Here is an 18,058-nt window from a genome sequence, read left to right on the forward strand (position 1 = left end):
AATTTTTTCAACTCATCAATGAATTTACTTGAGTTAAGAAGTAAAAGTGGTCTAAAGTTAATGTTTTTGAGCACCTACAGCCAAACCACACTGGACATGCCCAATCTCGTCTGATCTTGGAAGCTATGCAGTATTGGGCCTGATTAGTACTTGGATGGGAGACCACCTGGGAATACCAGGTGCTGTAGGTAATTTTTTACTGCCATAACATTCTTTTCTATTACATTTTACAATTAATTTTTTCAACTTATCAATGAATTTACTTGAGTTAAGAAGTAAAAGAGGTCTAAAGTTAATGTTTTTGAGCACCTACAGCCAAACCACCCTGGACATGCCCAATCTCATCTGATCTTGGAAGCTATTCAGTGTTGGGCCTGGTTAGTACTTGGATGGGAGACCACCTGGGAATACCAGGTGCTGTAGGTAATTTTATACTGCCATAACATTCTTTTCTATTACATTTTAAAATTAATTTTTTAAACTTATCAATGAATTTACTTGAGTTAAGAAGTAATAGAGGTCTAAAGTTAATGTTTTTGAGCACCTACAGCCAAACCACACTGGACATGCCCAATCTCATTTGATCTTGGAAGCTATGCAGTGTTGGGCCTGGTTAGTACTTGGATGGGAGACCACCTGGGAATACCAAGTGATGTAGGTAATTTTATACTGCCATAACATTCTTTTCTATTACATTTTACATTTAATTTTTTCAACTTATCAATCAATTTACTTGAGTTAAGAAGTAATAGAGGTCTAAAGTTAATATTTTTGAGCATCTACAGCCAAACCACACTGGACATGCCCAATCTCGTCTGATCTTGGAAGCTATGCAGTGTTGGGCCTGGTTAGTACTTGGATGGGAGACCACCTGGGAATACCAAGTGATGTAGGTAATTTTATACTGCCATAACATTCTTTTCTATTAGATTTTACATTTAATTTTTTCAACCTATCAATGAATTTACTTGAGTAAAGAAGTAAAAGAGGTCTAAAGTTAATGTTTTTGAGCACCAACAGCCAAACCCCACTGGACATACCCAATCTCGTCTGCTCTTGGAAGCTATGCAGTGTTGGGCCTGGTTAGTACTTGGATGGGAGACCACCTGGGAATACCAGGAGCTGTAGGTAATTTTATACTGCCATAACATTCTTTTCTGTTACATTTTACATTTCATTTTTAAACTTATCAATGAATTTACTTGAGTTAAGAAGTAAAAGAGGTCTAAAGTTAAAGTTATTGAGCACCTACAGCCAAACCACACTGGACATGCCCAATCTCATCTGATCTTGGAAGCTGTGCAGTGTTGTGCATGGTTAGTACTTGGATGGGAGACCACCTGGGAATACCAGGTGCTGTAGGTAATTTTATACTGACATAACATTCTTTTCTATTACATTTTACAATTCATTTTTTCAACTTATCAATGAATTTACTTGAGTTAAGAAGTAATAGAGGTCTAAAGTTAATGTTTTTGAGCACCTACAGCAAAACCACACTGGACATGCCCAATCTCGTCTGATCTTGGAAGCTATGCAGTGTTCGGCCTGGTTATTACTTGGATGGGAGACCACCTGGGAAAACCAGGTGCTGTAGGTAATTTTATACTGACATAACATTCTTTTCTATTTCATTTTACATTTAATTTTTTCAACTTATCAATGAATTTACTTGAGTTAAGAAGTAAAAGAGGTCTAAAGTTAATGTTTTTGAGCACCTACAGACAAACCAAACTGGACATGCCCAATCTCGTCTGATCTTGGAAGCTATGCAGTAGTGGGCCTGGTTAGTACTTGGATGGGAGACCACCTGGGAATACCAGGTGCTGTAGGTAATTTTATACTGACATAACATTCTTTTCTATTACATTTTACATTTAATTTTTTTAACTCATCAATGAATTTACTTGAGTTAAGAAGTAAAAGTGGTCTAAAGTTAATGTTTTTGAGCACCTACAGCCAAACCACACTGGACATGCCCAATCTCGTCTGATCTTGGAAGCTATGCAGTATTGGGCCTGATTAGTACTTGGATGGGAGACCACCTGGGAATACCAGGTGCTGTAGGTAATTTTTTACTGCCATAACATTCTTTTCTATTACATTTTACAATTAATTTTTTCAACTTATCAATGAATTTACTTGAGTTAAGAAGTAAAAGAGGTCTAAAGATAATGTTTTGAGCACCTACAGCCAAACCACACTAGACATGGCCAATGTCATCTGATCTTGGAAGCTGTGCAGTGTTGGGCATGGTTATTACGTGGATGGGAGACCACCTGGGAATACCAGGTGCTGTAGGTAATCTTATACTGCCATAACATTCTTTTCTATTACATTTTACATTTAATTTTTTCAACTTATCAATGAATTTAGTTGAGTTAAGAAGTAATAGAGGTCTAAAGATAAATTTTTTGAGCACCTACAGCCAAACCATACTGGACATGCCCAATCTCGTCTGATCTTGGAAACTATGCAGTGTTGGGCCTGGTTAGTACGTGGATGGGAGACCACCTGGGAATACCAGGTGCTGTAGGTAATTTTATACTGCCATGACATTCTTTTCTATTACATTTTACATTTAATTTTTTCAACTTATCAATGAATTTACTTGAGTTAAGAAGTAATAGAGGTCTAAAGTTAATGTTTTTGGGCACCTACAGCCCAACCACACTGGACATGCCCAATCTCGTCTGATCTTGGAAGCTATGCAGTGTTGGGCCTGGTTAGTACTTGGATGGGAGACCACCTGGGAATACCAGGAGCTGTAGGTAATTTTATACTGCCATGACATTCTTTTCTATTACATTTTACATTTAATTTTTTCAACTCATCAATGAATTTACTTGAGTTAAGTAGTAAAAGAGGTCTAAAGTTAATGTTTTTGAGCACCTACAGCCAAACCAAACTGGACATGCCCAATCTTGTCTGATCTTGGAAGCTATGCAGTATTGGGCCTGGTTAGTACTTGGATGGGAGACCACCTGGGAATACAAGGTGCTGTAGATAATTTTATACTGCCATAACATTCTTTTCTATTACATTTTACAATTAATTTTTTCAACTTATCAATGAATTTACTTGAGTTAAGAAGTAAAAGAGGTCTAAAGTTAATATTTTTGAGCTCCTATAGCCAAACCACACTGGACATGCCCAATTTCATCTGATCTTGGAAGCTATGCAGTGTTGGGCCTGGTTAGTACTTGGATGGGAGACCACCTGGGAATACAAGGTGCTGTAGGTAATTTTATACTGCCATGACATTCTTTTCTATTACATTTTACATTTAATTTTTTCAACTTATCAATGAATTTACTTGAGTTAAGAAGTGATTGAGGTCTAAAGTTAAAGTGTTCGAGCACCTACAGCCCAACCACACTGGACATGCCCAATCTCTTCTGATCTTGGAAGCTATGCAGTGTTGGGTCTGGTTAGTATTTGGATGGGAGACCACCTGGGAATACCAGGAGCTGTAGGTAATTTTATACTGCCATAACATTCTTTTCTATTACATTTTACATTTAATTTTTTCAACTTATCAATGAATTTACTTGAGTAAAGAAGTACAAGAGGTCTAAAGTTAATGTTTTTTAGTGCCTACAGATAAACCACACTGGACATGACCAATCTCATCTGATCTTGGAAGCTGTGCAGTGTTGGGCTTGGTTAGTACTTGGATGGGAGACCACCTGGGAATACCAGATGCTGTAGGTAATTTTATACTGACATAACATTCTTTTCTATTACATTTTACATTTAATTTTTTCAACTTATCAATGAATTTACTTGAGTTAAGAAGTAAAAGAGGTCTAAAGTTAATGTTTTTGAGCACCTACAGCCAAATCATCCTGGACATGCCCAATCTCATTTGATCTTGGAAGCTATGCAGTGTTGGGCCTGGTTAGTACTTGGATGGGAGACCACCTGGGAATACCAGGTGATGTAGGTAATTTTATACTGCCATAACATTCTTTTCTATTACATTTTACATTTAATTTTTTCAACTTATCAATCAATTTACTTGAGTTAAGAAGTAATAGAGGTCTAAAGTTAATATTTTTGAGCATCTACAGCCAAACCACACTGGACATGCCCAATTTCGTCTGATCTTGGAAGCTATGCAGTGTTGGGCCTGGTTAGTACTTGGATGGGAGACCACCTGGGAATACCAGGAGCTGTAGGTAATTTTATACTGCCATAACATTCTTTTCTGTTACATTTTACATTTCATTTTTAAACTTATCAATGAATTTACTTGAGTTAAGAAGTAAAAGAGGTCTAAAGTTAAAGTTTTTGAGCACCTACAGCCAAACCACACTGGACATGCCCAATCTCGTCTGATCTTGGAAGCTATGCAGTGTTGGGCCTGGTTAGTACTTGGATGGGAGACCACCTGGGAAAACCAGGTGCTGTAGGTAATTTTATACTGACATAACATTCGTTTCTATTTCATTTTACATTTAATTTTTTCAACTTATCAATGAATTTACTTGAGTTAAGAAGTAAAAGAGGTCTAAAGTTAATGTTTTTGAGCACCTACAGACAAACCAAACTGGACATGCCCAATCTCGTCTGATCTTGGAAGCTATGCAGTAGTGGGCCTGGTTAGTACTTGGATGGGAGACCACCTGGGAATACCAGGTGCTGTAGGTAATTTTATACTGACATAACATTCTTTTCTATTACATTTTACATTTAATTTTTTCAACTCATCAATGAATTTACTTGAGTTAAGAAGTAAAAGTGGTCTAAAGTTAATGTTTTTGAGCACCTACAGCCAAACCACACTGGACATGCCCAATCTCGTCTGATCTTGGAAGCTATGCAGTATTGGGCCTGATTAGTACTTGGATGGGAGACCACCTGGGAATACCAGGTGTTGTAGGTAATTTTTTACTGCCATAACATTCTTTTCTATTACATTTTACAATTAATTTTTTCAACTTATCAATGAATTTACTTGAGTTAAGAAGTAAAAGAGGTCTAAAGATAATGTTTTTGAGCACCTACAGCCAAACCACACTAGACATGGCCAATGTCATCTGATCTTGGAAGCTGTGCAGTGTTGGGCATGGTTATTACGTGGATGGGAGACCACCTGGGAATACCAGGTGCTGTAGGTAATCTTATACTGCCATAACATTCTTTTCTATTACATTTTACATTTAATTTTTTCAACTTATCAATGAATTTAGTTGAGTTAAGAAGTAATAGAGGTCTAAAGATAAATTTTTTGAGCACCTACAGCCAAACCATACTGGACATGCCCAATCTCGTCTGATCTTGGAAACTATGCAGTGTTGGGCCTGGTTAGTACGTGGATGGGAGACCACCTGGGAATACCAGGTGCTGTAGGTAATTTTATACTGCCATGACATTCTTTTCTATTACATTTTACATTTAATTTTTTCAACTTATCAATGAATTTACTTGAGTTAAGAAGTAATAGAGGTCTAAAGTTAATGTTTTTGGGCACCTACAGCCCAACCACACTGGACATGCCCAATCTCGTCTGATCTTGGAAGCTATGCAGTGTTGGGCCTGGTTAGTACTTGGATGGGAGACCACCTGGGAATTCCAGGAGCTGTAGGTAATTTTATACTGCCATGACATTCTTTTCTATTACATTTTACATTTAATTTTTTCAACTTATCAATGAATTTACTTGAGTTAAGTAGTAAAAGAGGTCTAAAGTTAATGTTTTTGAGCACCTACAGCCAAACCAAACTGGACATGCCCAATCTTGTCTGATCTTGGAAGCTATGCAGTATTGGGCCTGGTTAGTACTTGGATGGGAGACCACCTGGGAATACAAGGTGCTGTAGGTAATTTTATACTGCCATAACATTCTTTTCTATTACATTTTACAATTAATTTTTTCAACTTATCAATGAATTTACTTGAGTTAAGAAGTAAAAGAGGTCTAAAGTTAATATTTTTGAGCTCCTATAGCCAAACCACACTGGACATGCCCAATTTCATCTGATCTTGGAAGCTATGCAGTGTTGGGCCTGGTTAGTACTTGGATGGGAGACCACCTGGGAATACAAGGTGCTGTAGGTAATTTTATACTGCCATGACATTCTTTTCTATTACATTTTACATTTAATTTTTTCAACTTATCAATGAATTTACTTGAGTTAAGAAGTGATTGAGGTCTAAAGTTAAAGTTTTCGAGCACCTACAGCCCAACCACACTGGACATGCCCAATCTCTTCTGATCTTGGAAGCTATGCAGTGTTGGGCCTGGTTAGTATTTGGATGGGAGACCACCTGGGAATACCAGGAGCTGTAGGTAATTTTATACTGCCATAACATTCTTTTCTATTACATTTTACATTTAATTTTTTCAACTTATCAATGAATTTACTTGAGTAAAGAAGTAAAAGAGGTCTAAAGTTAATGTTTTTTAGTGCCTACAGATAAACCACACTGGACATGACCAATCTCATCTGATCTTGGAAGCTGTGCAGTGTTGGGCTTGGTTAGTACGTGGATGGGAGACCACCTGGGAATACCAGATGCTGTAGGTAATTTTATACTGACATAACATTCTTTTCTATTACATTTTACATTTAATTTTTTCAACTTATCAATGAATTTACTTGAGTTAAGAAGTAAAAGAGGTCTAAAGTTAATGTTTTTGAGCACCTACAGCCAAATCATCCTGGACATGCCCAATCTCATTTGATCTTGGAAGCTATGCAGTGTTGGGCCTGGTTAGTACTTGGATGGGAGACCACCTGGGAATACCAGGTGATGTAGGTAATTTTATACTGCCATAACATTCTTTTCTATTCCATTTTACATTTAATTTTTTCAACTTATCAATCAATTTACTTGAGTTAAGAAGTAATAGAGGTCTAAAGTTAATATTTTGGAGCACCTACAGCCAAACCACACTGGACATGCCCAATCTCGTCTGATCTTGGAAGCTATGCAGTGTTGGGCCTGGTTAGTACTTGGATGGGAGACCACCTGGGAATACCAGGAGCTGTAGGTAATTTTATACTGCCATAACATTCTTTTCTATTACATTTTACATTTAATTTATTCAACTTATCAATGAATTTACTTGAGTAAAGAAGTAAAAGAGGTCTAAAGTTAATGTTTTTGAGCACCTACAGCCAAACCCCACTGGACATGCCCAATCTCGTCTGCTCTTGGAAGCTATGCAGTGTTGGGCCTGGTTAGTACTTGGATGGGAGACCACCTGGGAATACCAGGAGCTGTAGATAATTTTATACTGCCATAACATTCTTTTCTGTTACATTTTACATTTCATTTTTAAACTTATCAATGAATTTACTTGAGTTAAGAAGTAAAAGAGGTCTAAAGTTAAAGTTTTTGAGCACCTACAGCCAAACCACACTGTACATGCCCAATCTCATCTGATCTTGGAAGCTGTGCAGTGTTGGGCTTGGTTAGTACTTGGATGGGAGACCACCTGGGAATACCAGGTGCTGTAGGTAATTTTATACTGCCATGACATTCTTTTCTATTACATTTTACATTTAATTTTTTCAACTTATCAATGAATTTACTTGAGTTAAGAAGTAATAGAGGTCTAAAGTTAAAGTTTTTGAGCACCTACAGCCCAACCACACTGGACATGCCCAATCTCGTCTGATCTTGGAAGCTATGCAGTGTTGGGCCTGGTTAGTACTTGGATGGGAGACCACCTGGGAATACCAGGAGCTGTAGGTAATTTTATACTGCCATAACATTCTTTTCTATTACATTTTACATTTAATTTTTTCAACTTATCAATGAATTTACTTGAGTAAAGAAGTAAAAGAGGTCTAAAGTTAATGTTTTTGAGCACCTACAGCCAAACCACACTGGATATGCCCAATCTCGTCTGCTCTTGGAAGCTATGCAGTGTTGGGCTTGGTTAGTACTTGGATGGGAGACCACCTGGGAATACCAGATGCTGTAGGTAATTTTATACTGACATAACATTCTTTTCTATTACATTTTACATTTAATTTTTTCAACTCATCAATGAATTTACTTGAGTTAAGAAGTAAAAGTGGTCTAAAGTTAATGTTTTTGAGCACCTACAGCCAAACCACACTGGACATGCCCAATCTCGTCTGATCTTGGAAGCTATGCAGTATTGGGCCTGATTAGTACTTGGATGGGAGACCACCTGGGAATACCAGGTGCTGTAGGTAATTTTTTACTGCCATAACATTCTTTTCTATTACATTTTACAATTAATTTTTTCAACTTATCAATGAATTTACTTGAGTTAAGACGTAAAAGAGGTCTAAAGATAATGTTTTTAAGCACCTACAGCCAAACCACACTAGACATGGCCAATGTCATCTGATCTTGGAAGCTGTGCAGTGTTGGGCATGGTTATTACGTGCATGGGAGACCACCTGGGAATACCAGGTGCTGTAGGTAATTTTATACTGCCATGACATTCTTTTCTATTACATTTTACATTTAATTTTTTCAACTTATCAATGAATTTACTTGAGTTAAGAAGTGATTGAGGTCTAAAGTTAAAGTTTTCGAGCACCTACAGCCCAACCACACTGGACATGCCCAATCTCTTCTGATCTTGGAAGCTATGCAGTGTTGGGCCTGGTTAGTATTTGGATGGGAGACCACCTGGGAATACCAGGAGCTGTAGGTAATTTTATACTGCCATAACATTCTTTTCTATTACATTTTACATTTAATTTTTTCAACTTATCAATGAATTTACTTGAGTAAAGAAGTAAAAGAGGTCTAAAGTTAATGTTTTTTAGTGCCTACAGATAAACCACACTGGACATGACCAATCTCATCTGATCTTGGAAGCTGTGCAGTGCTGGGCTTGGTTAGTACTTGGATGGGAGACCACCTGGGAATACCAGATGCTGTAGGTAATTTTATACTGACATAACATTCTTTTCTATTACATTTTACATTTAATTTTTTCAACTTATCAATGAATTTACTTGAGTTAAGAAGTAAAAGAGGTCTAAAGTTAATGTTTTTGAGCACCTACAGCCAAATCATCCTGGACATGCCCAATCTCATTTGATCTTGGAAGCTATGCAGTGTTGGGCCTGGTTAGTACTTGGATGGGAGACCACCTGGGAATACCAGGTGATGTAGGTAATTTTATACTGCCATAACATTCTTTTCTATTCCATTTTACATTTAATTTTTTCAACTTATCAATCAATTTACTTGAGTTAAGAAGTAATAGAGGTCTAAAGTTAATATTTTGGAGCACCTACAGCCAAACCACACTGGACATGCCCAATCTCGTCTGATCTTGGAAGCTATGCAGTGTTGGGCCTGGTTAGTACTTGGATGGGAGACCACCTGGGAATACCAGGAGCTGTAGGTAATTTTATACTGCCATAACTTTCTTTTCTATTACATTTTACATTTAATTTATTCAACTTATCAATGAATTTACTTGAGTAAAGAAGTAAAAGAGGTCTAAAGTTAATGTTTTTGAGCACCTACAGCCAAACCCCACTGGACATGCCCAATCTCGTCTGCTCTTGGAAGCTATGCAGTGTTGGGCCTGGTTAGTACTTGGATGGGAGACCACCTGGGAATACCAGGAGCTGTAGATAATTTTATACTGCCATAACATTCTTTTCTGTTAAATTTTACATTTCATTTTTAAACTTATCAATGAATTTACTTGAGTTAAGAAGTAAAAGAGGTCTAAAGTTAAAGTTTTTGAGCACCTACAGCCAAACCACACTGTACATGCCCAATCTCATCTGATCTTGGAAGATGTGCAGTGTTGGGCTTGGTTAGTACTTGGATGGGAGACCACCTGGGAATACCAGGTGCTGTAGGTAATTTTATACTGCCATGACATTCATTTCTATTACATTTTACATTTAATTTTTTCAACTTATCAATGAATTTACTTGAGTTAAGAAGTAATAGAGGTCTAAAGTTAATGTTTTTGAGCACCTACAGCCCAACCACACTGGACATGCCCAATCTCGTCTGATCTTGGAAGCTATGCAGTGTTGGGCCTGGTTAGTACTTGGATGGGAGACCACCTGGGAATACCAGGAGCTGTAGGTAATTTTATACTGCCATAACATTCTTTTCTATTACATTTTACATTTAATTTTTTCAACTTATCAATGAATTTACTTGAGTAAAGAAGTAAAAGAGGTCTAAAGTTAATGTTTTTGAGCACCTACAGCCAAACCACACTGGATATGCCCAATCTCGTCTGCTCTTGGAAGCTATGCAGTGTTGGGCTTGGTTAGTACTTGGATGGGAGACCACCTGGGAATACCAGATGCTGTAGGTAATTTTATACTGACATAACATTCTTTTCTATTACATTTTACATTTAATTTTTTCAACTTATCAATGAATTTACTTGAGTTAAGAAGTAAAAGAGGTCTAAAGTTAATGTTTTTGAGCACCTACAGCCAAACCAAACTGGACATGCCCAATCTCGTCTGATCTTGGAAGCTATGCAGTATTGGGCCTGGTTAGTACTTGGATGGGAGACCACCTGGGAATACCAGGTGCTGTAGGTAATTTTATACTGACATAACATTCTTTTCTATTACATTTTACATTTAATTTTTTCAACTCATCAATGAATTTACTTGAGTTAAGATGTAAAAGTGGTCTAAAGTTAATGTTTTTGAGCACCTACAGCCAAACCACACTGGACATGCCCAATCTCGTCTGATCTTGGAAGCTATGCAGTATTGGGCCTGATTAGTACTTGGATGGGAGACCACCTGGGAATACCAGGTGCTGTAGGTAATTTTTTACTGCCATAACATTCTTTTCTATTACATTTTACAATTAATTTTTTCAACTTATCAATGAATTTACTTGAGTTAAGAAGTAAAAGAGGTCTAAAGATAATGTTTTTAAGCACCTACAGCCAAACCACACTAGACATGGCCAATGTCATCTGATCTTGGAAGCTGTGCAGTGTTGGGCATGGTTATTACGTGCATGGGAGACCACCTGGGAATACCAGGTGCTGTAGGTAATTTTATACTGCCATAACATTCTTTTCTATTACATTTTACATTTAATTTTTTCAACTTATCAATGAATTTAGTTGAGTTAAGAAGTAATAGAGGTCTAAAGATAAATTTTTTGATCACCTACAGCCAAACCATACTGGACATGCCCAATCTCGTCTGATCTTGGAAACTATGCAGTGTTGGGCCTGGTTAGTACGTGGATGGGAGACCACCTGGGAATACCAGGTGCTGTAGGTAATTTTATACAGCCAAAACATTCATTTCTATTACATTTTACATTTAATTTTTTCAACTTATCAATGAATTTACTTGAGTTAAGAAGTAAAAGAGGTCTAAAGTTAATGTTTTTGAGCACCTACAGCCAAACCACCCTGGACATGCCCAATCTCATCTGATCTTGGAAGCTATTCAGTGTTGGGCCTGGTTAGTACTTGGATGGGAGACCACCTGGGAATACCAGGTGCTGTAGGTAATTTTATACTGCCATAACATTCTTTTCTATTACATTTTAAAATTAATTTTTTAAACTTATCAATGAATTTACTTGAGTTAAGAAGTAATAGAGGTCTAAAGTTAATGTTTTTGAGCACCTACAGCCAAACCACACTGGACATGCCCAATCTCATTTGATCTTGGAAGCTATGCAGTGTTGGGCCTGGTTAGTACTTGGATGGGAGACCACCTGGGAATACCAAGTGATGTAGGTAATTTTATACTGCCATAACATTCTTTTCTATTACATTTTACATTTAATTTTTTCAACTTATCAATCAATTCACTTGAGTTAAGAAGTAATAGAGGTCTAAAGTTAATATTTTTGAGCATCTACAGCCAAACCACACTGGACATGCCCAATCTCGTCTGATCTTGGAAGCTATGCAGTGTTGGGCCTGGTTAGTACTTGGATGGGAGACCACCTGGGAACACCAGGAGCTGTAGGTAATTTTATACTGCCATAACATTCTTTTCTATTACATTTTACATTTAATTTTTTCAACTTATCAATGAATTTACTTGAGTAAAGAAGTAAAAGAAGTCTAAAGTTAATGTTTTTGAGCACCAACAGCCAAACCCCACTGGACATGCCCAATCTCGTCTGCTCTTGGAAGCTATGCAGTGTTGGGCCTGGTTAGTACTTGGATGGGAGACCGTCTGGGAATACCAGGAGCTGTAGGTAATTTTATACTGCCATAACATTCTTTTCTATTACATTTTACATTTAATTTTTTCAACTCATCAATGAATTTACTTGAGTTAAGAAGTAAAAGTGGTCTAAAGTTAATGTTTTTGAGCACCTACAGCCAAACCACACTGGACATGCCCAATCTCGTCTGATCTTGGAAGCTATGCAGTATTGGGCCTGATTAGTACTTGGATGGGAGACCACCTGGGAATACCAGGTGCTGTAGGTAATTTTTTACTGCCATAACATTCTTTTCTATTACATTTTACAATTAATTTTTTCAACTTATCAATGAATTTACTTGAGTTAAGAAGTAAAAGAGGTCTAAAGATAATGTTTTTGAGCACCTACAGCCAAACCACACTAGACATGGCCAATGTCATCTGATCTTGGAAGCTGTGCAGTGTTGGGCATGGTTATTACGTGGATGGGAGACCACCTGGGAATACCAGGTGCTGTAGGTAATCTTATACTGCCATAACATTCTTTTCTATTACATTTTACATTTAATTTTTTCAACTTATCAATGAATTTAGTTGAGTTAAGAAGTAATAGAGGTCTAAAGATAAATTTTTTGAGCACCTACAGCCAAACCATACTGGACATGCCCAATCTCGTCTGATCTTGGAAACTATGCAGTGTTGGGCCTGGTTAGTACGTGGATGGGAGACCACCTTGGAATACCAGGTGCTGTAGGTAATTTTATACAGCCAAAACATTCATTTCTATTACATTTTACATTTAATTTTTTCAACTTATCAATGAATTTACTTGAGTTAAGAAGTAAAAGAGGTCTAAAGTTAATGTTTTTGAGCACCTACAGCCAAACCACCCTGGACATGCCCAATCTCATCTGATCTTGGAAGCTATTCAGTGTTGGGCCTGGTTAGTACTTGGATGGGAGACCACCTGGGAATACCAGGTGCTGTAGGTAATTTTATACTGCCATAACATTCTTTTCTATTACATTTTAAAATTAATTTTTTAAACTTATCAATGAATTTACTTGAGTAAAGAAGTAAAAGAGGTCTAAAGTTAATGTTTTTGAGCACCTACAGCCAAACCACACTGGATATGCCCAATCTCGTCTGCTCTTGGAAGCTATGCAGTGTTGGGCTTGATTAGTACTTGGATGGGAGACCACCTGGGAATACCAGATGCTGTAGGTAATTTTATACTGACATAACATTCTTTTCTATTACATTTTACATTTAATTTTTTCAACTTATCAATGAATTTACTTGAGTTAAGAAGTAAAAGAGGTCTAAAGTTAATGTTTTTGAGCACCTACAGCCAAACCAAACTGGACATGCCCAATCTCGTCTGATCTTGGAAGCTATGCAGTATTGGGCCTGGTTAGTACTTGGATGGGAGACCACCTGGGAAAACCAGGTGCTGTAGGTAATTTTATACTGACATAACATTCTTTTCTATTACATTTTACATTTAATTTTTTCAACTCATCAATGAATTTACTTGAGTTAAGAAGTAAAAGTGGTCTAAAGTTAATGTTTTTGAGCACCTACAGCCAAACCACACTGGAAATGCCCAATCTCGTCTGATCTTGGAAGCTATGCAGTATTGGGCCTGATTAGTACTTGGATGAGAGACCACCTGGGAATACCAGGTGCTGTAGGTAATTTTTTACTGCCATAACATTCTTTTCTATTGCATTTTACAATTAATTTTTTTAACTTATCAATGAATTTACTTGAGTTAAGAAGTAAAAGAGGTCTAAAGATAATGTTTTTTAGCACCTACAGCCAAACCACACTAGACATGGCCAATGTCATCTGATCTTGGAAGCTGTGCAGTGTTGGGCATGGTTATTACGTGCATGGGAGACCACCTGGGAATACCAGGTGCTGTAGGTAATTTTATACTGCCATAACATTCTTTTCTATTACATTTTACATTTAATTTTTTCAACTTATCAATGAATTTAGTTGAGTTAAGAAGTAATAGAGGTCTAAAGATAAATTTTTTGAGCACCTACAGCCAAACCATACTGGACATGCCCAATCTCGTCTGATCTTGGAAACTATGCAGTGTTGGGCCTGGTTAGTACGTGGATGGGAGACCACCTGGGAATACCAGGTGCTGTAGGTAATTTTATACAGCCAAAACATTCATTTCTATTACATTTTACATTTAATTTTTTCAACTTATCAATGAATTTACTTGAGTTAAGAAGTAAAAGAGGTCTAAAGTTAATGTTTTTGAACACCTACAGCCAAACCACCCTGGACATGCCCAATCTCATCTGATCCTGGAAGCTATTCAGTGTTGGGCCTGGTTAGTACTTGGATGGGAGACCACCTGGGAATACCAGGTGCTGTAGGTAATTTTATACTGCCATAACATTCTTTTCTATTACATTTTAAAATTAATTTTTTAAACTTATCAATGAATTTACTTGAGTTAAGAAGTAATAGAGGTCTAAAGTTAATGTTTTTGAGCACCTACAGCCAAACCACACTGGACATGCCCAATCTCATTTGATCTTGGAAGCTATGCAGTGTTGGGCCTGGTTAGTACTTGGATGGGAGACCACCTGGGAATACCAAGTGATGTAGGTAATTTTATACTGCCATAACATTCTTTTCTATTACATTTTACATTTAATTTTTTCAACTTATCAATCAATTTACTTGAGTTAAGAAGTAATAGAGGTCTAAAGTTAATATTTTTGAGCATCTACAGCCAAACCACACTGGACATGCCCAATCTCGTCTGATCTTGGAAGCTATGCAGTGTTGGGCCTGGTTAATACTTGGATGGGAGACCACCTGGGAACACCAGGAGCTGTAGGTAATTTTATACTGCCATAACATTCTTTTCTATTACATTTTACATTTAATTTTTTCAACTTATCAATGAATTTACTTGAGTAAAGAAGTAAAAGAGGTCTAAAGTTAATGTTTTTGAGCACCAACAGCCAAACCCCACTGGACATGCCCAATCTCGTCTGCTCTTGGAAGCTATGCAGTGTTGGGCCTGGTTAGTACTTGGATGGGAGACCACCTGGGAATACCAGGAGCTGTAGGTAATTTTATACTGCCATAGCATTCTTTTCTGTTACATTTTACATTTCATTTTTAAACTTATCAATGAATTTACTTGAGTTAAGAAGTAAAAGAGGTCTAAAGTTAAAGTTTTTGAGCACCTACAGCCAAACCACACTGGACATGCCCAATCTCATCTGATCTTGGAAGCTGTGCAGTGTTGTGCATGGTTAGTACTTGGATGGGAGACCACCTGGGAATACCAGGTGCTGTAGGTAATTTTATACTGACATAACATTCTTTTCTATTACATTTTACAATTAATTTTTTCAACTTATCAATGAATTTACTTGAGTTAAGAAGTAATAGAGGTCTAAAGTTAATGTTTTTGAGCACCTACAGCCAAACCACACTGGACATGCCCAATCTCATCTGATCTTGGAAGCTATTCAGTGTTGGGCCTGGTTAGTACTTGGATGGGAGACCACCTGGGAATACCAGGTGCTGTAGGTAATTTTATACTGCCATAACATTCTTTTCTATTACATTTTAAAATTAATTTTTTAAACTTATCAATGAATTTACTTGAGTTAAGAAGTAATAGAGGTCTAAAGTTAATGTTTTTGAGCACCTACAGCCAAACCACACTGGACATGCCCAATCTCATTTGATCTTGGAAGCTATGCAGTGTTGGGCCTGGTTAGTACTTGGATGGGACACCACCTGGGAATACCAAGTGATGTAGGTAATTTTATACTGCCATAACATTCTTTTCTATTACATTTTACATTTAATTTTTTCAACTTATCAATCAATTTACTTGAGATAAGAAGTAATAGAGGTCTAAAGTTAATATTTTTGAGCACCTACAGCCAAACCACACTGGACATGCCCAATCTCGTCTGATCTTGGAAGCTATGCAGTGTTGGGCCTGGTTAGTACTTGGATGGGAGACCACCTGGGAACACCAGGAGCTGTAGGTAATTTTATACTGCCATAACATTCTTTTCTATTACATTTTACATTTAATTTTTTCAACTTATCAATGAATTTACTTGAGTAAAGAAGTAAAAGAGGTCTAAAGTTAATGTTTTTGAGCACCAACAGCCAAACCCCACTGGACATGCCCAATCTCGTCTGCTCTTGGAAGCTATGCAGTGTTGGGCGTGGTTAGTACTTGGATGGGAGACCATCTGGGAATACCAGGTGCTGTAGGTAATTTTATACTGACATAACATTCTTTTCTATTACATTTTACATTTAATTTTTTCAACTTATCAATGAATTTACTTGAGTTAAGTAGAAAAAGAGGTCTATAGTTAATGTTTTTGAGCACCTACAGCCAAACCACACTGGACATGCCCAATCTCATCTGATCTTGGAAGCTATGCAGTATTGGGCCTGATTAGTACTTGGATGTGAGACCACCTGGGAATACCAGGTGCTGTAGGTAATTTTTTACTGCCATAACATTCTTTTCTATTACATTTTACAATTAATTTTTTCAACTTATCAATGAATTTACTTGAGTGAAGAAGTAATAGAGGTCTAAAGTTAAGGTTTTTGAGCACCTACAGCCAAACCACACTGGACATGCCCAATCTCGTTGGATCTTGGAAGCTATGCAGTTTTGGGCCTGGTTAGTACTTGGATGGGAGACCACCTGGGAATACCAGGTGCTGTAGGTAATTTTATAGTGCCATGACATTCTTTTCTATTACATTTTACATTTAATTTTTTCAACTTATCAATGAATTTACTTGAGTTAAGAAGTAATAGAGGTCTAAAGTTAATGTTTTAGAGCACCTACAGCCCAACCACACTGGACATGCCCAATCTTGTCTGATCTTGGAAGCTATGCAGTGTTGGGCCTGGTTAGTACTTGGATGGGAGACCACCTGGGAATACCAGGTGCTGTAGGTAATTTTATACTGCCATGAAATTCTTTTCTATTACATTTTACATTTAATTTTTTCAACTTATCAATGATTTTACTTGAGTTAAGAAGTGATTGAGGTCTAAAGTTAAAGTTTTCGAGCACCTACAGCCCAACCACACTGGACATGCCCAATCTCTTCTGATCTTGGAAGCTATGCAGTGTTGGGCCTGGTTAGTATTTGGATGGGAGACCACCTGGGAATACCTTGAGCTGTAGGTAATTTTATACTGCCATAACATTCTTTTCTAATACATTTTACATTTAATTTTTTCAACTTATCAATGAATTTACTTGAGTAAAGAAGTAAAAGAGGTCTAAAGTTAATGTTTTTGAGCACCAACAGCCAAACCCCACTGGACATGCCCAATCTCGTCTGCTCTTGGAAGCTATGCAGTGTTGGGCCTGGTTAGTACTTGGATGGGAGACCACCTGGGAATACCAGGAGCTGTAGGTAATTTTATACTGCCATAGCATTCTTTTCTGTTACATTTTACATTTCATTTTTAAACTTATCAATGAATTTACTTGAGTTAAGAAGTAAAAGAGGTCTAAAGTTAAAGTTTTTGAGCACCTACAGCCAAACCACACTGGACATGCCCAATCTCATCTGATCTTGGAAGCTGTGCAGTGTTGTGCATGGTTAGTACTTGGATGGGAGACCACCTGGGAATACCAGGTGCTGTAGGTAATTTTATACTGACATAACATTCTTTTCTATTACATTTTACAATTAATTTTTTCAACTTATCAATGAATTTACTTGAGTTAAGAAGTAATAGAGGTCTAAAGTTAATGTTTTTGAGCACCTACAGCCAAACCACACTGGACATGCCCAATCTCGTCTGATCTTGGAAGCTATGCAGTGTTGGGCCTGGTTAGTACTTGGATGGGAGATCACCTGGGAAAACCAGGTGCTGTAGGTAACTTTATACTGACA

At 37.2% G+C, this 18,058-nt stretch overlaps 2 non-coding genes and 68 pseudogenes across 2 annotated transcripts; all 70 read left to right on the plus strand.

The window, feature by feature from the left end:
• Window positions 1-72: 72 nt before the first annotated feature.
• On the plus strand, window positions 73-191 carry LOC148459202 (5S ribosomal RNA; annotated as a pseudogene).
• A 116-nt stretch (window positions 192-307) lies between these two features.
• LOC148459203 (5S ribosomal RNA) lies at window positions 308-426 on the plus strand (annotated as a pseudogene).
• Window positions 427-542: 116 nt separating this feature from the next.
• Window positions 543-661, plus strand: LOC148459204 (5S ribosomal RNA; annotated as a pseudogene).
• Window positions 662-777: 116 nt separating this feature from the next.
• On the plus strand, window positions 778-896 carry LOC148459205 (5S ribosomal RNA; annotated as a pseudogene).
• Window positions 897-1,012: 116 nt separating this feature from the next.
• LOC148459206 (5S ribosomal RNA) lies at window positions 1,013-1,131 on the plus strand (annotated as a pseudogene).
• Window positions 1,132-1,246: 115 nt separating this feature from the next.
• LOC148459207 (5S ribosomal RNA) lies at window positions 1,247-1,365 on the plus strand (annotated as a pseudogene).
• A 116-nt stretch (window positions 1,366-1,481) lies between these two features.
• LOC148459208 (5S ribosomal RNA) lies at window positions 1,482-1,600 on the plus strand (annotated as a pseudogene).
• A 116-nt stretch (window positions 1,601-1,716) lies between these two features.
• On the plus strand, window positions 1,717-1,835 carry LOC148459209 (5S ribosomal RNA; annotated as a pseudogene).
• Window positions 1,836-1,951: 116 nt separating this feature from the next.
• Window positions 1,952-2,070, plus strand: LOC148459210 (5S ribosomal RNA; annotated as a pseudogene).
• A 350-nt stretch (window positions 2,071-2,420) lies between these two features.
• On the plus strand, window positions 2,421-2,539 carry LOC148459211 (5S ribosomal RNA; annotated as a pseudogene).
• Window positions 2,540-2,655: 116 nt separating this feature from the next.
• Window positions 2,656-2,774, plus strand: LOC148459212 (5S ribosomal RNA; annotated as a pseudogene).
• A 116-nt stretch (window positions 2,775-2,890) lies between these two features.
• Window positions 2,891-3,009, plus strand: LOC148459213 (5S ribosomal RNA; annotated as a pseudogene).
• A 116-nt stretch (window positions 3,010-3,125) lies between these two features.
• Window positions 3,126-3,244, plus strand: LOC148459214 (5S ribosomal RNA; annotated as a pseudogene).
• Window positions 3,245-3,360: 116 nt separating this feature from the next.
• LOC148459215 (5S ribosomal RNA) lies at window positions 3,361-3,479 on the plus strand (annotated as a pseudogene).
• Window positions 3,480-3,595: 116 nt separating this feature from the next.
• Window positions 3,596-3,714, plus strand: LOC148459216 (5S ribosomal RNA; annotated as a pseudogene).
• A 116-nt stretch (window positions 3,715-3,830) lies between these two features.
• Window positions 3,831-3,949, plus strand: LOC148459217 (5S ribosomal RNA; annotated as a pseudogene).
• A 116-nt stretch (window positions 3,950-4,065) lies between these two features.
• LOC148459218 (5S ribosomal RNA) lies at window positions 4,066-4,184 on the plus strand (annotated as a pseudogene).
• Window positions 4,185-4,299: 115 nt separating this feature from the next.
• Window positions 4,300-4,418, plus strand: LOC148459219 (5S ribosomal RNA). The gene has a single exon (XR_015873025.1). It is a non-coding gene; the product is annotated as a 5S ribosomal RNA (ribosomal RNA).
• A 116-nt stretch (window positions 4,419-4,534) lies between these two features.
• Window positions 4,535-4,653, plus strand: LOC148459220 (5S ribosomal RNA; annotated as a pseudogene).
• Window positions 4,654-4,769: 116 nt separating this feature from the next.
• Window positions 4,770-4,888, plus strand: LOC148459221 (5S ribosomal RNA; annotated as a pseudogene).
• A 351-nt stretch (window positions 4,889-5,239) lies between these two features.
• On the plus strand, window positions 5,240-5,358 carry LOC148459222 (5S ribosomal RNA; annotated as a pseudogene).
• Window positions 5,359-5,474: 116 nt separating this feature from the next.
• Window positions 5,475-5,593, plus strand: LOC148459223 (5S ribosomal RNA; annotated as a pseudogene).
• A 116-nt stretch (window positions 5,594-5,709) lies between these two features.
• LOC148459224 (5S ribosomal RNA) lies at window positions 5,710-5,828 on the plus strand (annotated as a pseudogene).
• Window positions 5,829-5,944: 116 nt separating this feature from the next.
• Window positions 5,945-6,063, plus strand: LOC148459225 (5S ribosomal RNA; annotated as a pseudogene).
• A 116-nt stretch (window positions 6,064-6,179) lies between these two features.
• On the plus strand, window positions 6,180-6,298 carry LOC148459226 (5S ribosomal RNA; annotated as a pseudogene).
• Window positions 6,299-6,649: 351 nt separating this feature from the next.
• Window positions 6,650-6,768, plus strand: LOC148459227 (5S ribosomal RNA; annotated as a pseudogene).
• A 116-nt stretch (window positions 6,769-6,884) lies between these two features.
• LOC148459228 (5S ribosomal RNA) lies at window positions 6,885-7,003 on the plus strand (annotated as a pseudogene).
• Window positions 7,004-7,119: 116 nt separating this feature from the next.
• Window positions 7,120-7,238, plus strand: LOC148459229 (5S ribosomal RNA; annotated as a pseudogene).
• Window positions 7,239-7,353: 115 nt separating this feature from the next.
• LOC148459230 (5S ribosomal RNA) lies at window positions 7,354-7,472 on the plus strand (annotated as a pseudogene).
• Window positions 7,473-7,588: 116 nt separating this feature from the next.
• Window positions 7,589-7,707, plus strand: LOC148459231 (5S ribosomal RNA; annotated as a pseudogene).
• Window positions 7,708-7,823: 116 nt separating this feature from the next.
• Window positions 7,824-7,942, plus strand: LOC148459232 (5S ribosomal RNA; annotated as a pseudogene).
• Window positions 7,943-8,058: 116 nt separating this feature from the next.
• On the plus strand, window positions 8,059-8,177 carry LOC148459233 (5S ribosomal RNA; annotated as a pseudogene).
• Window positions 8,178-8,528: 351 nt separating this feature from the next.
• Window positions 8,529-8,647, plus strand: LOC148459234 (5S ribosomal RNA; annotated as a pseudogene).
• A 116-nt stretch (window positions 8,648-8,763) lies between these two features.
• On the plus strand, window positions 8,764-8,882 carry LOC148459235 (5S ribosomal RNA; annotated as a pseudogene).
• A 116-nt stretch (window positions 8,883-8,998) lies between these two features.
• On the plus strand, window positions 8,999-9,117 carry LOC148459236 (5S ribosomal RNA; annotated as a pseudogene).
• Window positions 9,118-9,233: 116 nt separating this feature from the next.
• On the plus strand, window positions 9,234-9,352 carry LOC148459237 (5S ribosomal RNA; annotated as a pseudogene).
• A 116-nt stretch (window positions 9,353-9,468) lies between these two features.
• LOC148459238 (5S ribosomal RNA) lies at window positions 9,469-9,587 on the plus strand (annotated as a pseudogene).
• Window positions 9,588-9,702: 115 nt separating this feature from the next.
• LOC148459239 (5S ribosomal RNA) lies at window positions 9,703-9,821 on the plus strand (annotated as a pseudogene).
• Window positions 9,822-9,937: 116 nt separating this feature from the next.
• On the plus strand, window positions 9,938-10,056 carry LOC148459240 (5S ribosomal RNA; annotated as a pseudogene).
• Window positions 10,057-10,172: 116 nt separating this feature from the next.
• Window positions 10,173-10,291, plus strand: LOC148459241 (5S ribosomal RNA; annotated as a pseudogene).
• Window positions 10,292-10,407: 116 nt separating this feature from the next.
• On the plus strand, window positions 10,408-10,526 carry LOC148459242 (5S ribosomal RNA; annotated as a pseudogene).
• Window positions 10,527-10,642: 116 nt separating this feature from the next.
• Window positions 10,643-10,761, plus strand: LOC148459243 (5S ribosomal RNA; annotated as a pseudogene).
• Window positions 10,762-11,112: 351 nt separating this feature from the next.
• LOC148459244 (5S ribosomal RNA) lies at window positions 11,113-11,231 on the plus strand (annotated as a pseudogene).
• A 116-nt stretch (window positions 11,232-11,347) lies between these two features.
• On the plus strand, window positions 11,348-11,466 carry LOC148459245 (5S ribosomal RNA; annotated as a pseudogene).
• Window positions 11,467-11,582: 116 nt separating this feature from the next.
• LOC148459246 (5S ribosomal RNA) lies at window positions 11,583-11,701 on the plus strand (annotated as a pseudogene).
• Window positions 11,702-11,817: 116 nt separating this feature from the next.
• On the plus strand, window positions 11,818-11,936 carry LOC148459247 (5S ribosomal RNA; annotated as a pseudogene).
• A 116-nt stretch (window positions 11,937-12,052) lies between these two features.
• Window positions 12,053-12,171, plus strand: LOC148459248 (5S ribosomal RNA; annotated as a pseudogene).
• Window positions 12,172-12,287: 116 nt separating this feature from the next.
• Window positions 12,288-12,406, plus strand: LOC148459249 (5S ribosomal RNA; annotated as a pseudogene).
• Window positions 12,407-12,757: 351 nt separating this feature from the next.
• LOC148459250 (5S ribosomal RNA) lies at window positions 12,758-12,876 on the plus strand (annotated as a pseudogene).
• A 116-nt stretch (window positions 12,877-12,992) lies between these two features.
• On the plus strand, window positions 12,993-13,111 carry LOC148459251 (5S ribosomal RNA; annotated as a pseudogene).
• A 116-nt stretch (window positions 13,112-13,227) lies between these two features.
• LOC148459252 (5S ribosomal RNA) lies at window positions 13,228-13,346 on the plus strand (annotated as a pseudogene).
• Window positions 13,347-13,462: 116 nt separating this feature from the next.
• Window positions 13,463-13,581, plus strand: LOC148459253 (5S ribosomal RNA; annotated as a pseudogene).
• Window positions 13,582-13,697: 116 nt separating this feature from the next.
• Window positions 13,698-13,816, plus strand: LOC148459254 (5S ribosomal RNA; annotated as a pseudogene).
• A 351-nt stretch (window positions 13,817-14,167) lies between these two features.
• Window positions 14,168-14,286, plus strand: LOC148459255 (5S ribosomal RNA; annotated as a pseudogene).
• Window positions 14,287-14,402: 116 nt separating this feature from the next.
• On the plus strand, window positions 14,403-14,521 carry LOC148459256 (5S ribosomal RNA; annotated as a pseudogene).
• A 116-nt stretch (window positions 14,522-14,637) lies between these two features.
• Window positions 14,638-14,756, plus strand: LOC148459257 (5S ribosomal RNA; annotated as a pseudogene).
• A 116-nt stretch (window positions 14,757-14,872) lies between these two features.
• LOC148459258 (5S ribosomal RNA) lies at window positions 14,873-14,991 on the plus strand (annotated as a pseudogene).
• Window positions 14,992-15,107: 116 nt separating this feature from the next.
• On the plus strand, window positions 15,108-15,226 carry LOC148459259 (5S ribosomal RNA; annotated as a pseudogene).
• Window positions 15,227-15,341: 115 nt separating this feature from the next.
• LOC148459260 (5S ribosomal RNA) lies at window positions 15,342-15,460 on the plus strand (annotated as a pseudogene).
• Window positions 15,461-15,576: 116 nt separating this feature from the next.
• LOC148459261 (5S ribosomal RNA) lies at window positions 15,577-15,695 on the plus strand. The gene has a single exon (XR_015873965.1). It is a non-coding gene; the product is annotated as a 5S ribosomal RNA (ribosomal RNA).
• A 116-nt stretch (window positions 15,696-15,811) lies between these two features.
• On the plus strand, window positions 15,812-15,930 carry LOC148459262 (5S ribosomal RNA; annotated as a pseudogene).
• A 116-nt stretch (window positions 15,931-16,046) lies between these two features.
• LOC148459263 (5S ribosomal RNA) lies at window positions 16,047-16,165 on the plus strand (annotated as a pseudogene).
• A 116-nt stretch (window positions 16,166-16,281) lies between these two features.
• Window positions 16,282-16,400, plus strand: LOC148459264 (5S ribosomal RNA; annotated as a pseudogene).
• A 116-nt stretch (window positions 16,401-16,516) lies between these two features.
• LOC148459265 (5S ribosomal RNA) lies at window positions 16,517-16,635 on the plus strand (annotated as a pseudogene).
• Window positions 16,636-16,751: 116 nt separating this feature from the next.
• LOC148459266 (5S ribosomal RNA) lies at window positions 16,752-16,870 on the plus strand (annotated as a pseudogene).
• A 116-nt stretch (window positions 16,871-16,986) lies between these two features.
• Window positions 16,987-17,105, plus strand: LOC148459267 (5S ribosomal RNA; annotated as a pseudogene).
• Window positions 17,106-17,221: 116 nt separating this feature from the next.
• LOC148459268 (5S ribosomal RNA) lies at window positions 17,222-17,340 on the plus strand (annotated as a pseudogene).
• A 116-nt stretch (window positions 17,341-17,456) lies between these two features.
• LOC148459269 (5S ribosomal RNA) lies at window positions 17,457-17,575 on the plus strand (annotated as a pseudogene).
• A 115-nt stretch (window positions 17,576-17,690) lies between these two features.
• Window positions 17,691-17,809, plus strand: LOC148459270 (5S ribosomal RNA; annotated as a pseudogene).
• A 116-nt stretch (window positions 17,810-17,925) lies between these two features.
• On the plus strand, window positions 17,926-18,044 carry LOC148459271 (5S ribosomal RNA; annotated as a pseudogene).
• Window positions 18,045-18,058: the final 14 nt, after the last annotated feature.

This window comes from Taudactylus pleione, unplaced genomic scaffold (assembly GCF_031769625.1).
Source record: "Taudactylus pleione unplaced genomic scaffold, aTauple2 ptg000967l, whole genome shotgun sequence".
Lineage (NCBI taxonomy): Eukaryota > Metazoa > Chordata > Amphibia > Anura > Myobatrachidae > Taudactylus > Taudactylus pleione.